We start from the raw sequence: 20,886 nt of genomic DNA, 5'->3' as shown, positions 1-20,886 counted from the left end.
TACTTGGTCAGGAATCCTGGAATAAATATTTACATATTATTCATGGACACTAGAGCTTTCTTTCTTCACATTGTTTGGCTATGAGAAATCCATAGAATAAAATTATGTCTATATTAAATTATTTGTATTTCCACTCATTCTTGTTGTTCTTATTTTCTGGTTGGGTGAATTTGTGAAACAGTGAAAAATTAGCGAAACTTAAATTTTGACCCTGGCGTTGATTCTCAAGTGTCGAAATCAGCGCCAATGCCGGTGACAATTTGATGCGCATTAAAGTCACGAATTGATGCACACCTTGCTTTATAGGGGCAAATTTACTAAAGGGCGAAGTGACTAACGCTGGCGAAAATTCGCTAGCGAAGGAGATGGACTGTAGCGCTACTTCGCACTCTAATGGCAGGCAAATTTTCGCTCTGGTGAATGGACGTAACTACGCAAATTCACTAAGATTTTATTGAACAATACCTCTTGCGGTAGACTTGTCTTCGCCACCTTAGACCAGGCGAAGTGCAATAGAGTAGATAGGAGTTCCTCAAAAAAAATGTGAAAATTCTAAAAACTCTGGTGACTTTTCAGTTTTTTCAGGATGATAGGCTGCAAAAGATCGTAAATTATTTTTTTAGGGTTCCCGACTTCCCCCCTACATTTCCTCACATATGGCACATAAAATATACACTGGGCTCATGTGTAAGGCAATATAACAACTTTATTTTATTTTGTTAAGGTTCCCTCGGCTTGTGTAGTGTAATGTATTTGCTGCAACATATACGTCCATTGAAATACTTCACGCTGTATGCAAATTAGCCAACGCTAGCGCAACTTCGCTTTGCGAATTAAAGCTAGTGAAACTTTGACATTGTTCGCCGCCCCGGACGGAACTTTGCATTTTAGTGAATTAGCGTTGTCCTGGCGAATTTTCGCCTGGCGAAGTGTGGCAATGTGAGCGAAGCCGTCGCAGGCAAATTTCCGGAGGTTAGTGAATTTGCCCCATAGAGTCCTTCTCTCTAACAGAGGAGCATGGGGTGAGTCTAATACATTGTTATTTCTGTTTGGCTAGTTTTGATGTTACTATTGTCTATTTTGATGTTACTATAGTGTAATTGTCATATCTGCCACAAGTGGTACATCTTGATACTAGCCCATTTTCTGTTGAGGGGCTGCTCAGGGGGGACGGGTTGATATCACTCCAATTAGGTGTGCAGCAGTATTGAAGTTTATCAGAGCATGAGTCATATGATTGAGATCACCTGTTAAACTATGAACATGTCTAGTCCTACTTCAAATTTCAAAAATTAATATTAAAAATCTATTTACTCTGAAAAATGGCCTATTGCATAATTATGAAAAATCTATGTTTTTTGTTATTTATTTCTGGAATATAGTAGATAATTAGATTACCAGTATACAACCCCGCTCCCTTCCCTTTTGTTGTGACTGTTGTGTTAACAGGAGTCCATTAAGTAAGCTTTGTCAGAATGGTCTATATAAATAAACCAGTTAACCCTCAAAGTAATGCTGCTCTGTCAAAAGAAACACAGCATTTCTTTCCTTCTATTGTGTACACATGGGCTTCTGTATCAGACTTCCTGTTTGCAGCTTTAACCTCCAGGGCAGGGCTTGATCATGCTCAGTTTGCTCCTCTCCCCCTCCCTCCTCCCTTCCCTGCTGTAATCTGAGCCCAGAGTTATGCGTAAGCAGGAAGAGACTCAGACAGGAAGTGATTTTACACCAATATGGTAGCTGCTATCCTAAACAAACAGAGAGCTTCTAGAGCTCTCAACTGAGGTATGTTTCAGCTTTCTGCTGAATAAATATATCTTGCACTGTGGATCTATTGGCAATATACTGATTTGGTAGCTTTCCTTCTCCTTTAAGATTTTTTCTTTCCTTAACGACTGATTTTAGTGCGATCCAACAAATCCATCAAATTATCATCAGGTTAGTGGGCACCGAACAATCGTGCATGTAACAATTTTTTGTCCAACATTGGTCAGAAAATCGATCGGGCAGGTTAGAAGATTTTCAATATTCACAGTGAAATGTATCCAAAAAATGTATGTCCAATTGTTTGCAGGTCCAAGCAGGCAGCTAATCACAGTACCACTAGACAATATCCCTTGAAACTGTCTTTTTAGTTGATGGACAAATTGTACATTTAAACGATCGTTTCAAGATAATCTTGCTCTTACAATAACAAAAATCTCCATCTATGGCCACCTTAAAACAATATGCAGATGATAAAGTGGATTTCCAATTTGTACACCAACCCTAAAGATAAATGGGGATCTTTCGGAATCCTTCGATATCAGAAATGGCACACAACAGGGTTGCCCACTCTCACCCCTACTGTTCATACTCACCTTAGAAAGCCTTCTCAATAAAGTCAGGGCAAACCCAGATATAAACGGATTCCAAATAAGCTCTAGGGAGCACAAAATAGCTGCATACGCAGACGATCTCCTAGTCTTTGTCAAAAATCCCTGGATCTCCCTACCTAATTTACCAATAGAGCTCCAAAATTACAATAAATTCAGCAATTTTAAGATAAATTTATCAAAATCCGTGGCTTTTAACATTTCACACCCACACATAGAGTACATGGATATTTTACAAAACTTCCCAATAAAACCTGCTCGCTCACACTTTACATATTTAGTAATTAAGATTTTCCCTGATCCTAAACAAACAGCAGAACATCCCGAGATTTACAAAAATGGTCTAAGCCTGCCTTCTCTTGGATAGGTAGAATAAACATACTGAAGATGAATATCCTCCCTCACTTTTTATACCTATCCCAAACAATTCCATACCCCCCCCCCAAATCAATGTTTAGAACATTAAACAGTGTAACTAGTAAATACATTTGGATGAACAAAAATCCTAGAATTGCCTGTAAAAAGCTCTCAGCAGATAAAAAACTCTCAGCAGATAAAAAACATGGAGGCTTAGGCCTTCCCAACTGGGAAAATTATCATAAAGCTGCTATCTTGACCAGATGTTTGGACTGGTCCTTCCATATACAGACTAAACCCCAGTTTTCGGCAACCCCACATTTACCCCTGGTCTAAATTTAGATAATTATAAAGGATGGAAGAGACAGCTGCACTCGGGGGCCAGTTTTTTCTACACTGGGAACCAATTAAAACTGAAATTCCTAACCAAGAAATCTCTGACCTAGATAGGTTCAAATACCGCCAGATAAGGCACTTTATCACCTCAATATTCCCAGCACAAACACAGCGACAAGAACCCACAGAAATAGAGCAGGTATGGGCTAGAGAGAAGGCTCCATTGAAAGCGATCTCCCTCCTTTATAGGAATATCACAGATCTTTCTCCACAGCCAGCTCTTTATTTTAAATCAAAATGGGAAAATGATTTAGCCACCATGATACAAATAGACACATGGGTCAAAATCACTCAACCAATACACACTTCATCTCCGTGTACAAAAATGCAGGAATTGAATTACAAATTATACACAAAATGGTATAAATACCCCACTAAACTCAAAAATATAGGACGGTCTCGCCTCTATGTTGGAGATGCAAGGTTAACCAGGGAACTTTGCTACATATATTTTGGAGTTGACCCATCATAAAACCCTTTTGGGACACTATACAAAATATTATCTTAGAGATCACAGGGACTGATGTCAAAGACGATCCCCTGACAGCCTTGCCTCACAATATGCAACTCTCATGTTCGGCATACAAAAAATCATTAACACCGATATTACTGGACGCTGCCAAAGCATTAATTCCACTAAGATGGAAACAAACCAATCCTCCAGAAATCAAAGACTGGTGTAACAAAGTGCTGGAAGTCTATAGATTTGAGCAGCTGAGACCCTCAACAGAGAAGGAAACAGGGAACTTTATCAAAAAATGGTACCATTGGACCCAATATCTAATTTCTGACCACTACCTGCAGCTTAGTCAAACCTGACGCCATATTCAGCAAAGGTGAGCATCCCACGACGTGACCCTTTGTAAGCCACTTGTTGATACATTGAGAACCAGCCTATTCCCGCTTATTAGCTTTTTCCTCCAGACTCCAGCGGTACTTGCACAGATAAAGGGTACGCTTTCGTAAAGGACACGTATTGACTTTCATGAGAAGAATCCTGGACAGTTCTTCCTTATTCCTACCCCCCACTCTCTCCCCCCTAATCTTCTTCTCTTTTTCAAGTCTTTTCTATCCTTTCTGTTATATTTTCACTGGATATTAGCTATCATAGTCTAGCGATATTCACTGGTTTTACTATCACCAACTAATGTCAGCACTGCTAAATTTGCTTTCCTACATGACTGACCTAATGCATCCCAATTGGAGGGTCAGCAGTCTCACCAGAGGACTGAATAAGAGAAAGAAGTATAATTTACCAACACCTTACATCCAGACAGACGTCGTAGAATAGAAGTGTGACGGAAAGTGGTTTGCATGTAGACATACTATAATGTTATGCTGTGCATCGATGTGAAATGCTGAGATGAGATCATTCTTTCTTCTTTTTGTGCTTTGGATTGTATAAAACCAATAAAAACTTTATTTAAAAAAAAAAAAAACATATGCAGAAAGTATGTTCAGCAGACGTATTACTGAATGAGCTCATGTAGAACAAGCAGGTATACAGACCTTTAAATTGTTTTAACAAACTTGGCAGATTGCTTTTCATTGACACAGATTTGACTAATTTCTGAACCCTAGCTGTTTGGGGAAACCTGGGTCTTCACAAGTAGTTTCTAAGTCTACAAAAGCATACCTACTATTTGTTTGCATGGAGAGGTTGTGATTTGAACAGCACAGGCTTCACAGAGACTTGTTTGGTCAGTAGAGAGGTGCTTCGGTTCAATCTCTAGTTGCAATGTTATGACTAAAATATAAGCATTGTATTTCATGCAGCGTCCATTTTTAACATGACATGTGTATGGAAAACACACTTGACATGGAAAAGCCTAATTTAAGTGTTACTTTGCAATCTTCAATCTTTTTTTCATGAGTTTTCATTTATTGTAAATTCCCTGCTGAGATCAATTAGATCACAAGCAAAATCTGAAAATTTCACTTGTTTGGGAACTCCACCTAACTAAAGAGAGAGGAAAAAAAAACTTACTGGAGAGTTACCAAATACAATTGGAAATAGAACCTAATTAATAATTTAAAATTATAAAGTGAAGGAAAACATGCAAAATCTAGAATATTGACTTCTGTTTTGGTTGTGTTATTGTGAGAATGAAAGCACTATTAGGTTATAAATCAATGCTAATTTCTTCTGGTTAATGTTGACATTTTAAGGCACATAATATGCTACCCAAGTATAGCTAATATTTTCAGAAGGAAGACTTTGGGTATTTGTGGAAATTGAGTTTTCTGATTGAAGCAGCATTGCTTAGAACACCTTTCTGCACAAACTAGAGTCTAAAGATTTCAGGTCTTACAAACAACACACATATACCACATAGCAAAACTACCATTCACATATCTGAATCAGCCAATGTTTGCAAAGCTATACATTGCAAGGTTGATAAATATGTTGGTGCTCATTATTTGTATACTTTATGGGTAGAAAGTGTATTTTCTTATACTTCTGCAAATTAGCTTTTTATGACTTGAGAAATGTCAAACTTTTAATAATGTCATTCCTGTAAAGTATATTAAGGGGCAGATGTAGTGTAAAAACTGTGGGATAATTTGCCAGACATTGCTGTGTAAAAAAATGGCGTAATTTATTTTCACGTTTTTTCTTTTAGCAACTTCCGCTGGAACTTGTAAAGTTCTGAAGAAGTGTAAAATAGCACTTTTACTTTTGGCATCAAGTAATTGTCACACACATTTTTCAGTTAGTTGCAAGTTTGTTCCTATGCTGGCAGACAAGGGATCAGCCTACCCACACTAACATGGCAGGCTGTTGTTACGCCCCCTGCTCAGATGTTCAGTTGGTTTGAGGTTAGACTCATTTCCATTCCATCAATGTAAACCAATAAGAGTTTTTTGCATAGGGGCATTATACTTGAAAAGGAAATGGTCTTCCCCAAAGTATTACTAAAAACAGGGCTGCCATTAGAAATCACAGGGCCCCGTACAACAATATTTTCCACCCTAGTGACCAAGCCCCGCCCACTCCACATCACAGTTAAAAGACTACACAGACATCAGCGCTAAAAAAGTAACCCCCCCCACACACATTAGTTATAAAAAGCTATTGATGGTCAGGGACCTCTTATAAGTTTTAAAAAAAATCATTGGTGGCAGGGCCTCCCATAAAAGTTTTTTTTTAAAAAGCACTGTTGCCAGGGCCCCCCTTACAAGTAAAACAATTTGGGGCCCCGAAATAAAAGTTTTTAAAAAAAACATTGGCACCAGGTCCCCCCTTACAAGTTAAAAAAAAAATTGGGGCCCCAAAAAAATAATTTAAAAAAAAACATTGTCACCAGGGCCCCCCCTTATAAGTTAAAAAAAAATTGGGGCCCAAAAAATATTTTTAAAACAAACATTGGTGGCAGGGGCCTATAGAATATTAAAATAATACATTGGTGGCCAGGGGATTAAAAAAAAACACAAATTGGTGTGGAGTAGAATTGAACTCATGGCTTCAGGACTTCAACTTCGTCTCCTTTTGTGACTATGGGTCTTTTCGCCGCTTCAGGACTTCAATTTCGGCTGTTTTCGGCTGACTTTGAGCCTTTTTTCTCTTAATTACTTTTTCTCATGACTGTATATTCCTTTGTTACCTTACCAACACAATTATCACCTATCTAGAAGGTATAGTGTTAACATAAATGCTTTCATTCCTTTGTTTTTTATTTGATGTTGTGCCAAGTATTTACTGGTAACATGCAGCACAGCAAGAAAAAAAAATAGCATGGAAAGGGTTAAAGCGGTGATTCCCTAACCAGTGGCTAATAAGTAACATGCTGCTTACTAACCCATTGGACCTTGCTCCCAGTGGCCTTAAATCAGATGCTTTTTTATTTTAAATTCCTGCCTTGAAGGCAAGTTTAGTTGTATAAAAACCAGGTGTACTGCCAAACAGAGTGACTGGTCCACATAGGTGCTACCGATAGCAAACCAGAACCCATATTTGGCACCTCCAGGAACTTTTTGCATGCTTATGTTGCTCTACAACCTTTTTTTCATTTGAATGTGACTAACAGGTAAAAAAAAGTTTGTAATTACATTCCAAGCTCTGGGCAAGGTAAGTTGTTAGAGGAAATCAGTTACTGCTGTGGCTATAATTTGAACTGCTGAGGAAGATGCTCTTTTGAGCAACTTTCTACATAATAATAATATACATTTTATTATAGTTGTACTGGAAAATTAAAAAAAAAACTTTGTAAACCACAGAAGAATTTAGCAGGAAATATTAAAATTAAAAATGCCTTCATTCATTAAAAGCTTGCTCTTAGCCTAAATTTTTGTGTAATAAATACCCATCACATTTACTTAAGAATGTGCCCAGTTATATTTCTTTGTGACATTATTAATACATATAAATTAAGCCTTCTACATGTGGTTATGGAGATTAATTTGTCTGCCATTATTACATGCATTGCAAAGACTAGAGAAAGCTCTACTGCATAAAAGAAGAAATATATTTAGCTTAAAGGGCATGTAAAGGCAAACAAATAAAATCCCATTTATACTTTCTTTAATGAAAAAGAAACCTATCTCCAATATACTTTAATTAAAAAATGTGTACCATTTTTATAATAAACCTGACTGTATGCAGTGAAATTCTCTCTTCATTTACTGCTGTGGATAGGAATTGTCAGATGGTCCCTAACTGCAGAGCAGGGAAACAATCATACTTATGAACAGCAGGGGGAGCCCTCGCCTTACTTCCCAGCCATGCAGAACTCAAGCAGCTTTGTTTATGACGATCCCTAAGCAGCCCAGACCACACTGAGCATGTGCACAGTCTTAGTCTTGCAAAGATGTTTAACAAAGTTACAAGATGGTGACCCCCTGTAGCCAACTTTGAAAGCATAAATGATTTGTTTGATTAGGCTTGTGGTGCAGTAAGTTCATGTTTATATTTAGTATACAAAATACAGCATTTCTGGCCTTATTCTATTTTAGACTTTACATGCCCTTTAAAGTTATAATTAGAAAGTTTGGGTCAAAAGATATAATGATTCCCTTGAGCGATCGAGTGCTTTAATGCCAAAATTAAGATTGCTTAAGGATCAGGTTTAAGTTTAGATGTATTTTCCTTTCCTGGAAACATGATATTGTGCAATTTATTGTATTACATTGCTTTCAAAACCACATGGGTCCACCTGTTACAGTAATTTGTGCTTCAACTACTTTCATGGTGCGAAAGTGTATGCTTTACAGTCATGCTTAATTTTTTCATTTTCTTTAACAATCAGAACATGCCACAGAAATTTGGAGTTTTCTTGTCCTTAACCTCAGTCCATTTTTGTTTGTTTTGAAAATAAAAGTGATAAAATGCAAGACATTTTGGATACAGTAGAATGCATGCTTTTTATGTTATTTGATTAACAAAGTGTCGATTTTCAACTGGTATGGAAATTTGTAAAAATGTATGTTGAAGTTGTTTAGAATTATATATATATATATATATATATATATATATATATATATATATATATATATATATCTTCCAAATGAGTATCCGCACTCCGAAATCAAACTTGATAAAGGCAGGGGTGCACAGCAAATTTTATATATATATATATATATATATTTTCGCTAGCAAAGGAGATAGACTCTAACGGTACTTCGCTCCCCAATGCCTGGCATATTTGCGCTCTGGCGAATGGATGCAACTACAAAAATTTACTAAGATGCGGATTTTAATGAACATTACCTCTTGCACCAGACTTGCCTTCGCCACCTCAGACCAGGCGAAGTCCCAAAAAACGCTGGCGACTTTTCAGTTTTTCATGGTGATAGGCTGCAAAAGATCGGCTTCCCCCCCTACATTTCCTAACATATGGCACATAAACTATACACTGGGCTCATGTGTAGGGCATTATACCAACTCTATTTTCTTTTATTAAGGTTCCCTGGGCTTGTGTAGTGTAATGTATTTGCTGCAACATATATGTCCATTGAAATTTAATTTCCCGATATATGCATCAACGTCGCCATCGTTCGGCGCCCTGGACGCATTTTAGTGAATTAGCGTTGTCCTGGCGAATTTTCGCCTGGTGAAGTGTGCCGATGTGAGTGAAGCCTCCGTTGGCGAATTTCCGGAGGTTAGTGAATTTGCCCCTAAGTCTCTTGAATGTTATACCAATGCTAGTCAGGTAACTTACCAGTGTGCATTTTTGGGGCATTTCAACACTGCATTTATAGGAAGGAAAAAACATGGATATTGCCCTCTGTGTTTTAAATATTTTTTTCAATACTAAGTTAATAAATATAGCATTGCACATACTGTATATCTATTTTGTTCTAATACCATTATTGCTTTAATATACTGTTTCAAGTAAAGAGCATGAAACAATATTGATATTGCTCCTTTAAATAAGAATATTCCCTGCCATGGTTCTTTAGAATTGGTGCCTAATGTGACTTGAATATCATTAGTCAATATTAGTTTAATGTTATGTTCATGAGCCTCCACCAAAAAAAATAAACAACTCCCTGTCAGTCCCTAATTAAATTGTCTGGAATTGCATGGCCACATGGAGCACAACTCTAACCAATGCCCAATAGGCACATTAGGGTTTCAATAAAACCAATTATAATGAGCTGAGTTTGATTGTACGTCAGAGGTTAAACTTCTTTTATATATCTAGTTTACATCCCCTGTGTAAAGCTAAGCTTACAGTTTTTGGCTTATTGTTGGTCCTAGTGGGGATCCTGTTTTTGCATTCTAATTATTTTAACTTAGCACACTCAAATAGCAGCCAAAGGAGTTGTGGCTACAAAACATGAGAAGAAGAATTTCATCCAAGTTCTCTTGGTTCCCAATCATACTTTTCCACCAAGTGTAGTTAAATAACATTTGAAAGTAAATCAGTTATTACCAAGCAGTTCAAAGCAAGCCAGTTCTGAAAGAGACAGACCTGAATTCTGCACTTAGCAATAGTGTTAGCAATTTCACAAAAGCAAGAACAATTGCACATGTTTCATAAAATAGTAAATCTAACAAATGACTCTAGCAGACAATATTGCTCCAGGCAGTCACTCTCTATTGACTTGATAACAGTATGTTCATGTCAGTAGGAATGCAATTGATGCAGTATGCATTTTTTTTAATATTCCTTTGAATGTACAGGCCATCACTGTATAAATTGGCATATTTTCAGTAAAAAAGACTTTTTCCTAAAGCATTTATTCAATTTCCAAAATATAAAGACTAAAATGATAGTTACCCAGTTATGTTGGGTTAAAAAAGACATGGTTCAATCCCTCCAGATAAAACCTAACTCTGTTAATGAACTATAATGTACAGTATTTAGTGTAACTCTGATTTTAGTTATGTTTTTTTTTTTGGGGGGGGGGACTCTCGAACTTGAAACCAAAGATCCCAGCTGAACATCTTTGCTGTCCTTCACACTTCACCTTAATTGCTACAAATACTTTCGCCCTTCGGCAAATCGCTGGGGTTTTTTGTCACCCAGGAGATTAATAAATCTGCTGGCAGTGGACAAAATGCTTAGAATCGCTCCCTATTAATTTGAAAATGCAAGTTCAAGGAAATGTCTTACAGAAATACCGTCCTGGAATTAATTGCTCAGATGCCATTGCACTTAGTCTTGGTTCCTAAAATCACAAATTGTACTGTACTGTATTTTCTTTTAATTTTACTTTTATCACTTTTCCTTTTTTAACCCTGTCCTTGCTAAAACTAATCACACCTCTAAGGTGATACATTATGCTAACCCACACTTTTAGAACTTAAAAACCTTCATGCTTAATAATATTAATAATAATCATAATAATAATAATTATAATAATTAAGAAAGTCTTACTAATTTCTATGTATTGGAGCTATTTTGCATTATGTTATGTGACAAGCTGGCTGCTTGTACATCCTTTTGGGGGAATTTAGCAAAGGTGGGCAGGTTTTGCAGAGGATCCTAAGCATAAAGACAAGATCACCACGTCTTGCAAACACAGGTGTATTTTCCAAACTTTTTCCACCATAAAATCACAGGCATATACAGTTCATCAGCATTTCACCATCACAAATTTACCCTTTTCTCTGAGGTTCTCACCATACAGAGTGGCTCCTGCACTCTGGAACATTCAGGTTTCTTTCTAACTCTCCCCACCAGGGATACTCATTAACCAGATTCTGCTCTGGCTCACCTTATGTCAGCACTACACATCTCTTCAGCACAAGGAGGTCTCCAGGTGCTTCACACATTCCTCCAACACAAGGAGAGATCCAGAGACACTGAGTAGTGTTCCACACTTCTTTCATTTGCTGCTCACCAGCAGCCTAATCAAACAGTTACCTCTAGCTTGGCAATTGCTAACCATCATGGAGTGGAGGGACCATCCTGCTCTCCTCCATTTACTCCAGGGACCCATTTATCTGGCTTTTCCCTAAGCCTGTACACAAACACTGCCATGCTTGCTGTTGCAACAACATACATTCTCCCTCGTGTTAACTGTTTACCAGTCTACCACTGGTGAAAAATACACAATAACATGATAATCTGAAGCACATTTCTTTCTGTTACTGTGAGATATTATGCTCCTGCTTTCTGAATATCTTGCCCTCATGCATAGGGATGTCGCGGACTGTTCGCCCGCGAACTAATTCGCGCGAACATCGACTATTCGCGTTCGGCGAATGTTCGCGAACGTCGCGCGACGTTCGCCAATTTGGGTTCGCCTTAGCTGGCGCTTATTTTTGCCCTCTCACCCCAGACCAGCAGATACATGGCAGCCAATCAGGAAGCTCTCCCTCCTGGACCACCCCCACACCCCCTGGACCACTCCCCTTCCATATATAAACTGAAGCCCTGCAGCGTTTTTTCATTCTGCCTGTGTGTGCTTGGAAGAGCTAGTGTAGGGAGAGAGCTGTTAGTGATTTGAGGGACAGTTGATAGTAACTTTGCTGGCTAGTAATCTACTTGATACTGCTCTGTATTGTAGGGACAGAACTCTGCAGGGATTTGAGGGACATTTTAGGTTAGGTAGCTTTGCTGGCTAGTAATCTACCTTCTACTGCAGTGCTCTGTATGTAGCTGCTGTGGGCAGCTGTCTGTCCTGCTGCTGATCTCTCATCTGCATCTGTTCTTCAAACAACTGCCACCTAGCTGTCTAAATATCAATAATAATACCGTCTCCAGAAACACCACCCGAGTGACGTTTTTCAAGCAGCAATAATATATTCCGTATCCAACGGCTGTAGTGTATACGTTGCCCTTGCAGGCATTATTTGCCCAGTCTTTAACCAAGTGCCACCTAGCTGTGTGAGCTTTTTCACATTCCGTGTCCAGAAACATCACCTGAGTGACGTAGTGTGATTTCTGCCCTTTACAGCACAAAACGCAGCGCTGTGTCAACAATGGATTTTTCAGATACATTTTTGCCCTTGATCCCCCTCTGGCATGCCACTGTCCAGGTCGTTGCACCCTTTAAACAACTTTAAAATCATTTTTCTGGCCAGAAATGTCTTTTCTAGCTTTTAAAATTCGCCTTCCCATTGAAGTCTATGGGGTTCGCGACGTTCGCGAACTATTCGCATGTTTTGTCGCAAGTTCGCGAATATGTTCGCGAACATTTTTTCCGCCGTTCGCTACATCCCTACTCATGCATGCAAGGGCATCAACTATAGAGTACCAAAAGTAAAAGAGAAGCAGAAGTCATTAAAAAGTTTCTTATTTCCATGGTAAGAAGCTTAAAAAACAAGAAATTTAGTTTTTTTTCCAAAAGTCTGACTCCATTTCATGAAGCAATGTCTGACAGAATGACTTGCAGGAGCACATAGTCCTTTCAGATTACAGTCTGGTTAATAAGTAGTTGAATTTTAAAATTATACCCCAGAATGAACTATTTTCAGAAATGGAGTCATGGTTATAGCTTCCTTTCCTTTTCAGTGCTTGATTTTTTTTTTCAATCTTCTATCCATTGTACTTATCTGAATATGGAACTCTAGCAGAAATCTTGCAGGTCTGGATGTGTTGGCATGTCAAGTACAGGTGTGTAATTCAAAGTGAAAGCCAGTAATCAACCCTTCTTCTCCCACTCTGGGAGAGCTGTGTGCTTAATAAGAAATGGATATATTTTATCAGGACAGATTAGACATTTTGCCCAAAGATGCAAAGTCCAACAAGCGTTTTTACGTGCAAGTATGTGTCCTGTGTTCTCAAATGAGCCCTATTGACTAATACAAGGCACTGCTCCGAGAGATACTGTACCTAGACCTATAAAATTCAGGTTCACATATCGTGATCATATGGCATGGAGGACATCCATAAATATCAAACCAACACAAAATCTTTGGCGTTAAACATTTATTAATCAAATGTCAAGGTATAGAACAGCTATGAACAAATCAAGTCTGTGCAATAATAAACGAAATATATAATTGATGATTTTAAAAGAAAACTATACCTCCAAAATAAAAACAGTTTACCGTGTCAACTTTATATCACATTTAAATGGCATATTAAAAAATCTTCCCAAACTGGAATATATATATATATATATATATATATATATATATATATATATATATATATATATATATATATATATATATATATATATATATATATAGCTGATGAATCGGTAAAACCTTAATCATTTTTTAATGTTTAATCTAGCATTCATTGAGCATTTATTTTTAGGTGATTCAATATTAAGGCACATTTAATAGATTGCAGTTTAACCACCATAAGTTATAATGCACCTATTCTCTTGAAACTTGCAACTATTCATTATGTATACTTGCTGTTTTATAAAATTATTTGCCAAATTAAACATGAAAACGGAATTCTTTATATTAAACGATCCATACCTGTTATAAAGGTATTTAAAAACCAGAACTGTTAATCATATATTACCTGTTCCACCTCTATGGCATAGGCAGCCAATTACTTTCATTTTCCATTTGGCAATTCCTAGACGTCACTGCACTCATCACATTTCCCCTCCTTCCTCAAGGTCTATAATTTTGTAATCTGTGATGAGCATTGCTATTAGGTTCCCCATTCTAGCATATAAAAAAGATTATGGGGTAATGCAAAGCTTGTCTTATTAGCAGTGTCTACAAAATGGCACCTGCCAGCTCACTGTGATTTGCAAGTAATGTTTATTATGCTTACCTAACTTGATAGAAAAGGATATGGAATTATTTCTTAGGGTGACCCGTTAATGTGTTTTACACTACTATCTTAGGGGGTGGTATCATTGAATCCCACTCACATTATGTAATTCTCCTCTGCTCCACCAGCAACTGCATTTTTTTTTTATATTATTTTATAGCTGATGATGCATGAGCCATTTCAGTCCTAGGTGAGGACATACTTAGGGCCAGCCTGTGGTTAACTAGTTACTAGCTACACTGACTATCCGTAAACCTTTTATTGCTGGTTTCTACTTATAAATTATAATCTGATATTTAATAGTATCCAATTTAATTTAACTACATTTCATAGATTTCCATGTTTTCATTTAGCCTGTTCTTGGTATGTCTTGGTAAAAACATCAAGAAAAGTAATATATTTTCTAAATGTTGGAGATTTTCTGTTGCTTAAAGTAACATTATACTGTACATGGACAATGGTAGCGGTAATTGTTTTTGTAGAGCAACAATATTGTGCAGCCCTGGGTCACCTCTGAGACTTTGAGAGTTAAGAAATGAACACTCCCAACTGTCAGGAGAAACATGTGGTGTCCATTGAGCTTGAGACGAAAAGACTAAACAGTATTTAGGCTGTGTGCTTCTTCCTCCCAAGGCCAGATGTGTTATACATTCACACCACTTCATAACCAATTGCAGAGACTGAACATAAAATAAAAAACATGCAGTATAAAACAAACCAGTTTGTTTCTATGTGAGTCTGTATGGGAATCAGTTACTGTAAGTCAAGACTTTTAAGTTTTAGCCTTTATTAAGTCAGAACAAACACATTCAACAGGAATGTTAATTGAACAATTCATGTGGATAGCTCAAGTTAGTGTCATCACGTCATTGTTTTTTTTTATGTGCCATTGCAAACACTTTGGTACTCCAGGGGACCATAGATTAGCTGCACAGATAAACAGGCAAAACAGGAAATGCCACTGCTGTAACTATGCAGCTGACCAACAACCCCCAGTGCTCGTGTCTTCTCAAGATGAATGTGTAGCGTCTAACCCTGGTGGTCTAGTGGGCCGGCGGGGGCGCCCACTGTGTGTTTTTTCTTCCTTCTAGTGCCGGTACTCCTATGGCGTGCACGATGCGTACTTTTTTTTTACGTGTCGTTTGCGTGACCTCATTACGTCTTTGGTGTGAAATTCAAAGTAGGGGCTTCAGGCTAGAAATCGTTGCCCATTGTTAGGTCTAATTTGATTAGTATCTGGATGTAATTCTGTCTGTGTGAATATCTGTTTTTGATCCCTGTCTGTCCGACTCTTCTGAATTCTGCTAATCCTGACCGTTGCCTGCCTGACCATTTTCTGATCTCTGCCTGTATTGACCACGGCCTGCCTGACTATTCATGCACTCTGCCTGTACTGAACCCCGGCTTGACCCCAGACTTAGCGGCATCTGAATAGCTGAGGGCTCCTCCCGAAGCCAAAGGCAGAAGATTGAGCCGTGACCAGGGAGCCTAGCATTGTCACGTACGGCTCCCTAAATTCAGAACAAGTGCTAGGCTCCCTGGTCATGGCTAAATCTTCTGCTTTAGCAGCCACCTGGCTTCAGGAGGATCCCTCAGCTACTCAGATGCTGCCAGGTCTTATACTTGAGAAGAGCCATGACAACACGCACACGGCACATAAAACCCGGATGTGTGCCGGCACTATGTGGAAGAAAAACCATGTGGGGGGTGTCCCTGCCAAAGGTGTGGCAGGCATCCCCGCCAGCCCACTAGACCACCAGGGTATGACGTTACAGAATGGAAGCAAATAAATCTTCCTCAGAGGCATACAAATGACAGCTACACTGACATTTAGAATGCATTAAATATATTAATGTCATCATACAGTGTGTTTCTTAAATATTCCAGAGAGTAAGAACACAGGTGATCCAACTCGTGACACATCCATAGCCTATTTGCAGGTGTGAAATGGAATGTTTGATCACCTGTAAGTGCATTCTTACATGCTGCTATACCTGAGCCATAAACATACTTGAAATGATTTAGAAAGCAAGGCATTCATGTAAAGAGTAAGCAAAAATAGTTTTTTTTTTTTACTACATAAGTACAGGTAATCCAATGCATCTTGACCCCAAAGTCATATGGTAAACATAGGGCCTGCAGATTTTGTTGTCTGTCTCCTGATGAAGACCTCCATATGACTTTAGGGTCAAGATGTTTGAATGTTCTATTCTACTCGTGCAATATATATTTACAAAATTCATCTCTATAGAAGTACAGATGATCTATTATATGGGTTATAATGCTGCCCCTAAACAGAAATAAAGCAGTGTAAGCAAGGGGATAAAAGAAAGATAATTAATCTTCTGCAACATTTGCTCCAGTTTTAGCAATGAGCAACGACTTACCATCAGCCTTTGCTGCCTGAAAGCAATCGCCTGGTTGCTGTGGGTTATTCCACCTCAATCAAACTTTATTTTTGTTATTACATTACCCCTTCTTTTATGGTAAATGGTATAATAGCAATAGTTCCTATTTATTTTGCTTTTTTAACATGCTCTCGCTTCTGGGTAATATTTGTGGAATTAAAACTGGGATACTGTAACAGCAGTTGCGTAGTTAATCCAAGCCACAGTAATCAATCAGGAGTTAGCATTTATCTAAAAACAAATATCTGATTGATTTGGGTTACCATATCTGGTGCAAACTTTGAGACAATTGCTTACTTATCCCTGCCCTACCTACCCATATTGCACTGATATTTAAATGAGCTATATGTGACTATACATGTTTTTGGGGACCTTTGTGATAAATAGGCCCAACACCATAGTATGAGATACATCCCCATATCATGATGGTTGCTCCACCATGCTTCACTGTCTTTACACTGTACTGTGGCTTGAATTCAGTGTTTGGGGGTTGTCTGACAAACTGTCTGTGGCCCCTAGACCCTAAAACAACAATTTAGCTTTCATCAGTCCACAAAATGTTGTTCCATTTCTCTTTAGGCCAGTCAATGTGTTCTTTGGCAAATTGTAACCTCTCCAGAACATCATTTTTTCAGCAATAGGACTTAGCGGTGGCTTCTTGCCGATAGCTTGACTTCACAAAGGTGGCTTCTAATTGTAACAATACTCATAGGTAACTTTAGACCTACTTTGACCTTTCTGAGCTGATCATTGGCTGAGTCTTTGCCATTTTGGCTATTCTTCTATCCATTCAAATGGTAGTTTTGCATTTTTTCCACATCTTTCTGGTTGCCATTTACATTTCAGATAATTTTAGCTGAGCAGCCTGTCATTTTCTGCACTTCTTTATTATTATTGTTTTCCCCTCTCCAATCAACTATTTAAGCAAAGTACGCTGTTCTTCTGAACAATGTCTGGAACGACCTATTTTACTCAGATTTTCAGAGAGAAATGCACTATAATCAGCATGCACAACATTTGCTGCCTTCCTTAAATAAGGGCCGTAATTGACACCTGTTTTTTCACAGAATGAATGACTCCACACTGGTTTTATTTGGAACAAGCTATCAATCTTTTGAACACTGCTATTATTTTGAATAAGCCTCAATTAATGATTCAATTATCCAGAATCATGTCATCATAAAGCCAGCAAAGTGACAGCACTTTGACTTAGTCAGTCCTGTATATAACTACATATAATGTAACCAATATATTTTGTTTCGTTCGTTACAAAACGAGAGTGTTTCTGTACAAAATTGTCTGTAATTTATAGTAGTGCGAAATGGAAATACTCTTTGCTTCTTGTGACATATTTTAATAATTATAAGGCTATTTACATAAAAAAAAAATAGAAATTTGATTTTTTCCAAAAGTTCGACCTAACTTAATTTCATGAAGCAATGTCTGACAGATTGACTTGCAGGAGCACATAGCCTCACACATTACAGACTGGTTAATAAGCCGGTGAATTTAAAAATTACATCTCAGAATGAACTATTTTCAGAAATGGAGTCATGGTTTTGGCCTTTTCCTTTTCAGTGCGTGATTTTTTTTGACAATTTTCTTCTATCCCATGTACTTACCTGTATATCAAACTCTAGCAGAAATCTTGCAGGTCGGATTTGTTGGCATGTCAAGTACAGGTGTGAAATTCAAAGTGAAAGTCAATAATTAACTGCTCTGCTCCCACTCTGGGAATAGTGTATCTCAATAAGACTGAAGAACAAGCTTTCCTTTTAATATTTAGCATATTTATACAAAGAATGCCAGACACCAAAAATTAAATTGTGCTAATATTACTGAATTTATTTAAGCGTATAAAACACAGGAAAAATAAATGTACATGTTTAATTCTGTATGTGACTCGTGATGTACTGTAAGAAAAAATATTACATTTTCAAGGTTGCATTCCTGAAGAAATGAAATTTCTTTTAACTGCACATAACATTTTAAGTGCTTGAAGGTTTTTTTGTCGCAAAATAATGACTTTTCCAGTAATAAATGTTTTTACAAACCATGTACACTGTTGACAACTAATACGTAGTCTTTTTCAGAATAAAAAAGAAAACTAGTGTAATATAGTTTGTGAAGCATAAATCTTTACATTAGCAACTTTATTTCATTCTCAGGGGGGGTTGTCAGGAAAAAAACCTTTCTGCCATACCCTCAAACAAGCCCTGGGTGCATTGCTTTGTGTTTTGTCAGGTTACAGTATTAGCAGAATGAATATTGAATTGGAATATGTACCTCTTTGAAATAAATGCTACTGGTATCGATTGGTTCATAATGTTCAGTCCTTTGCCTTGCAAGACATATATTTTCATTGAATACATATGTAAGTGGATATCCAAAATCCAATAAAAACAATTTATATTCCCTGCAGTTATCAAGAATACATAAGCTATTTCTGGTACCAGATGAACTCTGGAGAACACAATCTTTCTTGTTTTAATGGATGCTTGACAAAGCTCTTGTATTGTTACCAGCAGTTGCAAAATAACTGATAGACGACATCTTTCTACTCCTCAAGCTGTTCTTCGATCTTTAGCTGCTGCTTACTATCAGATAGAAACCTACATGCTCTGAAATATTTTCAACATGAATACATACTCACCAAAAAATGAATTGTCGGCAAATAAAATAAACAACTAAAAAATATTAAAACAATTGTTGGCAAATAAAACAAGTAAATAAAAACATTAAAATAATTGTCAGCAAATAAAATAAATAAATAAAAATATTAAACTATGGTTTGTTTTTTTTATGTAGAGAAAAAGCTAATTGTCCAAATAAAGACTTAATACCAAGCAGACATAATTAAGTGTAGTTAGTGAGCTGCAAAATAATTTGTTGCATGGGTGCAGACACAGTGAAAACATTTCAGCACAAAATGCATTCTAATATATGTTTCAGCACCACATTCTGCTTTGTGTGTCTGTTTCTAGTGACACTGCTTCAGCCTGGGTGCAGACACACTCTATGCCATTTATAAACACTGGACAAATTTGCACCTTGGCAATAACCAATGGCAACCAATCAGATGTTTGCTTTTATAGTTATACCAGCAGCTGGCTGAAAAAGCTACTACTGCTTGTTATGAGCCCAATTGTCTCTGGGTGTGGACCCACCAGAGAACAATGAAGGGATATGTGCAGGCTGAGAAACTGCCCCATCTCTGTTCATCTCTGAACAACACTGGAGGACCACAATGTTCTCTATATTAATCTGTAGGATTTGCAATGATAGGCTGTGTGCTGTTCCTTAGTCCTAGTTTAAGATGTTCTAATGCAGGAGATATTCTAATTAGTGATGGGCGAATCTGTCTTGTTTCGCTTCCCCGAAAAATTTGCAAAACGCATTGAAGTCAATGGACGTCGAAATTATTTTGGCACTAGACAATTTTTACACGAGTGAAATTTTTATATTTTGTCCAAATGCATTCAAGTCAGCGGGAGTCAGAATAATTTTGATACGCGACAATTTTGACAAGCAAAAAGATGTTTTTGTTGCAGCTAAACTTTCGCCCACAAATTTTTGCTGCAATTTTACAAAAACATTCACTGGCGACGAAATGTGGAAATTCACTGCGAATCCATGCCTGGCAAATAAATTCTCCCATCACTGGTTGTAATACACTGCTATCTTTCCGGGAGAAGTTTCACTATTGATTCAGAAGTGCATCAATATGATCTGGACTGTAGAAATAGAAATGTTTGGTTAACTTTATGAATTTATGAAAGATGGTATGTTTTTGATCATTGTTATGAATTTCAGTTGATGTGAAGTGCAAAGAGGGTTTTGGATTTTTGGTGTTCTCTTGTTCCATGGTGTCAACTATGTGTAAGGCAGATTTCACAGCACGAGAACCATTTAAGATATGTTTATAGAGGGTTTGTGAGGAAGAAGGAATTCTGCTATAGAGATATTTTTTCATTATCTGAGAAGTACTGAATGGGTCTTTAAGTTTTTAAGATGCGTTTTTTTTGCATATTAAGCTTACTGGCATCACTTGTACACTGGCAGTTGATCATTACTTATAACATGTAGTACAAATTATTAATGAAATATATCATTTTACATTGAAATTTCTGTTCTCTGTTTTTCAAGTTATAGTCTTACCCATGGCATTCATGCTCTATATTTGCCCTGTGACTTGACAAACATCTTTAATTAGCC

The 20,886-nt window shown here is 37.4% G+C and overlaps 1 protein-coding gene across 1 annotated transcript in view; it reads left to right on the top strand.

Moving 5' to 3' along the window:
* tmtc2.S (transmembrane and tetratricopeptide repeat containing 2 S homeolog) overlaps positions 1-20,886 on the top strand; it is a gene marked incomplete at its 3' end in the record, with an annotated part of 175,673 nt that overhangs the window by 101,924 nt on the left and 52,863 nt on the right.

The sequence above is a fragment of the Xenopus laevis genome, chromosome 3S (genome assembly GCF_017654675.1).
Source record: "Xenopus laevis strain J_2021 chromosome 3S, Xenopus_laevis_v10.1, whole genome shotgun sequence".
NCBI classification, from domain to species: domain Eukaryota; kingdom Metazoa; phylum Chordata; class Amphibia; order Anura; family Pipidae; genus Xenopus; species Xenopus laevis.
Note: the sequence above shows the minus strand (reverse complement) of the source record. Positions and strands in the feature narration are given on the sequence as shown.